The sequence below is a fragment of the Triticum aestivum genome, chromosome 2D, assembly GCF_018294505.1.
Source record: "Triticum aestivum cultivar Chinese Spring chromosome 2D, IWGSC CS RefSeq v2.1, whole genome shotgun sequence".
Taxonomy (NCBI): domain Eukaryota; kingdom Viridiplantae; phylum Streptophyta; class Magnoliopsida; order Poales; family Poaceae; genus Triticum; species Triticum aestivum.
In genome coordinates, this window is record NC_057799.1 from 502,493,126 (window position 1) to 502,497,360 (window position 4,235).

Consider the following 4,235-nt stretch of genomic DNA (forward strand, 5'->3'; position numbering starts at 1 on the left):
TCGCACGGGGTCAGGTGGCTACCTCAAAGCCCGGCCTAAGTGGGCCAAGGCTGAGAATGATCTGCTTGAAAAAGGGATCGAACCACAGACAATGAACTGGACAGACCGTTGCCGGACTTGGTTCTTCGGGGCTGGCGGAACCTTGGACCCTGTATCAGGGAGGTGCGTTTGGACGAACGAGCTTTTGAGAATACCAGTCAAGAAGATTCAGCAATATATCGATGCAGCGCAGGAAGGGACGTTCGTTCCAGACAGAGAGAACGACGAGCTCACAATGGCCCTCGGGAATCCTGAGCACCCTGGACGGACACGAGGCACGCCAGGCTCCGTTCCGTGGAAGGCTGGTTTTCCGGACGCAGGCGGTTACAAAAGCCAGGAGAGGAGGAAAAAAATGGAGCAGACCCAAATTCAGAAGCTGCACGAAAGGGTTCAAGCGCTAGAGGAACGAGACAGCAATCGACATGCCGAAACTACCCCCGAAGCTACCCCGCCATCTCAGCGGAGAAGCAGCGTGGCTTCCACCGAGCTGCTTCAGCTGGAGCATGTCTTGACGGCTCCTGCTAGCTACCCCGTGGATGCTATCACGGAGTCTCAACATTGCCACCTTATGGCGCAATGGCAGAACTTCAAAGTCAAGGCGGCTGTTGGCTCTGTTTTACCTCCTGAACCCGGCGCAACCTACCACTGCCGGCCGATTCCAGAAGAATATGCTAGGGTGGTGGTGGATGAAATAACGGAGGGATTTGAGGACCTCCAGCTTGACCACCCTACCGGTGAAGGGGAGACTCGGCTGGGTTTAGCTCTGAAGACTCCGTGCCTATGGCGGAAGGAGCTCATCAACCTTCCGAACTGGACGGCTCCGGCGAGTAAGGGCACTCCGCCTCCTCCTCCGGCGAGTGATTAGGGCACTCAGCTTCCTTCTCCGGCGCGTGGCGGCACTCCGCCTCCTCCTCCGGCGAGTGATCAGGACACTCAGCCTCCTTCTCCGGCGTGTGGCGGCACTCCGCCTCCTTCTCCGCCTGCGCCGGCGCGCCAGAGCAGCCAGCCTCCTCCTTCTCCGCCTCATCAGCAAGGGCGGAAGAGACCCGCCGCCGCTGCGGCTGCTCCGGCGCGTCGTAGTCCTTCTCCTCCGCCTCGTAAGCAAGGAAAGAAGACAGCCGCAGCCGCTCCGTCTGCTCTGCCGGCGTCTAGCAGTACAGCTGCCAGAGGCGGGAGGCAATACAGATTCGGTCCTTCTCTGAAGACTCCAGAGAAGTTACCATACGAGAGGACCAAGGAGGAAACCAGGAAGATCGTGTGAGCCGAAGTGACAAACTTCTTTGAAGGGGTGAAAGCAAAGAAACATCCACCTCCGGAGGAGAAGGTAGATCCGGTGAAAGCAAAGCGCACTCTGGCTGCCCTGACAAAACCACCAAAGTCTCCGCCGAGAGGCAACTATGAGCGCATTCTTGCAAAGACATATGCCGAAGCGGAGCGGTCGGGAAGTACTGTCAGTGATCAAAGGTTAAAAGAACGACGAGCTGGGAAAAAAATTGCCCAGCTCGGCGAACAAGCGAACCAATCGTGCCCCCCGCTCAAGGTGTCAAAAGACATCGTCGCTAATGATCCGAGGATGGTGGCCGGTTATAGCAATCTTGGAGATTACCTGCCCGACGATGTACATTATGAAATCATGGAGGTGGACGAACACAAATACCATTACGGGAAGCCTCTCGTCAAAGATGAAAGATCTCTAACAACGATGATGCGAAGATTACATGATTGGTACATGAAAACCTGCAGAGAGTCTGATGGGATGAGTACTTTGACGCTGAGAGTTAAACCGGAGCATGACCTCGTTGGAATTGAACTGCTGAATGTTCCATTTGAGGATTTCTTCCAGTTTTACAATCAAAAGGCCCTCGATAAAACAACGATCACTTGCTACTGTCTGTAAGTAGTACTACTTCTGTCATTAAGTCTCTCTATATAGGTCAGCTCTTTCATTGCATGTATTTATAATTATCCTCACTATATTATGCAGATTGAAGATCGCCGAATTGAAGAAAAGACAAATCGGTGATATTGGGTTCATTAACACAAATCTCATAGATGCATATACGGTTGAAAAACATGCCAAAGAAGCCGAGGCCAACTTGCTACGATCGTTGGTATTAAATCAAAACAAAGATATAATACTCTTTCCTTACAACTTCAAGTGAGTGTTACTGTCTTGTGCATATTCGGTTTCCCTTATTAGTCCAGGTTATGGTAATGTAATTGATGACTTATGCATGCATGCGCAGCTTCCACTATATTCTCCTAGAGATTAAGCTTGAGCAGGGAGTAGTAACCGTCTTAGACTCGAGACGAAAAGATCCCCAGGACTATGCGAACATGACTCAAATGCTCGAGAAGTAAGTTAAATCGATCATTATCCACCATATCAGCAACTTTGTTCATTTCCTGATATCAAGTAATTGTTTTCTTTGTCTGGCAGGGTTTGGAGAAAATTCACCACAAAAGCTCCGGGACTGCCGAAGAAGCTGCAATTTAAACACCCAAAAGTAAGTACTATAGTAGCATGTTCCGCGCATCTCCTAGTGATTCAAGCGCTAGTTTCATCAATACCATTTAGCATGCTTGCTTATCAGTTTGATTGACCTCTATTTCTTGTAAAGTGGTTGTGGCAGGAACCCGGGAATAATTACTGTGGATACTACGTTTGCGAGTCCATCCGCTACACGACCTGTGAGCGGGGCTACTCTGACGAACAATATGAAGTGCGTAAGCAATAATATTCACAATTTTATTTTATTACCATCATTTGTGTTGAGTTTCATTTATTCATATATATATGTGTGTATTGACCCCCTTCTTCAAATTAGATGTTTCGGAAGCGGGATGAACTCCTAGCACCAGATCGTATGCGAGCAATTCAAGAGGAATTGGCGGCATTCTTCCTTGACCACGTGATCGCTGAAAACGGAGAATACTATGTGAACCCTGTGTTCTTACAATTTAATTAGGAGATTGTATTGTAAGAGATAATTATTGTACATATGTAGCCGGTAGTGTCGGATAGATATACGAGAACTTGTTGTTCGACCAATCTCTCGGAGAAGGAGAGGTGGTCGATATCACTTCTCTCTGTATGCATATGTTCATGACGATCTTCTGTTTCCTTCATTTGATTACTAGCTAGCGTGTCTAGTCCTCTCCATACGTATATAGTACGTAGCGTCAACCAAGCACGGAGATAAGAGAGGACACTTCTCTATATTAATTAGCTAGCTAACACAATATATGAAACACCTAAATTAACCCCCCAATCCCCCCTTTCAAAAAAAAAAAACCCCAACCCCTGAAATGCTGACGCGTGGATGCCTATTGGTCCCGGTTGATGACACCAACCGGGACAAAAGGCCCTGCCTATTGGTCCCGGTTGGTGCCACCAACCGGGACCAAAGGCCCCCCTGCCTAGGCTGGCAGCAGCGGCCACGTGGAGGACCTTCTGTCCTGGTTCGTGTAAGAACCGGGACTAAAGGGTTAGGGCTTTAGTAACGATCCTTTAGTCCCGGTTCGAAAATCGGGACAAAAGGCCCTTACAAACCGGGGTAAAAGCCCCTTTTCCTACTAGTGTGTGTTCAAAATCAAATCCAAGATTTTTTAAACTCAATATGGATGCATCTGAGGATGGTTCTGGAGCTATGGAGGTTGTTCTTTATCATAATATGTGTGAAGCCGTTGCGGGTGCAGCATGCCCTTTGAATAACGTGCTTACCACAACGGAGGCACTTGTGTTGCTTAAAGGAATCGAGCTTCTTGAACATTTGGCCTACGCAGGGGTAAGGTGACCATTGAGTCAAATTCTTTATAACTTATCAATACATGTAATGGAGAGATGGAACTGTGGAGTCCCCATTCAACAACTATGACAGGATACCCCGCAAAAAAATACAACTATGACATGATGCTTTGCACGAGCGCATTCGATCGACAGGATTTCTTTCCAATATTGCCAGTGGAATGCCAACCTCGTGGTGCGCCATCTTGCTAAGTACTCTTATGGGTCATAGTCTGAATTGTTTTCTGATGGTGATCCACCTGCTTTCTTATATATTGCCTTTTTTGTAATCATTCATGTAACTCTATTGTGACATTGAAAAAACCCGTTGAGAGGCATTCCCCTCAAAAAAAGTTTGTTGGTCCACAGCTAAGAATATCGAACCATGAACGAGGAAAGGCATGACATA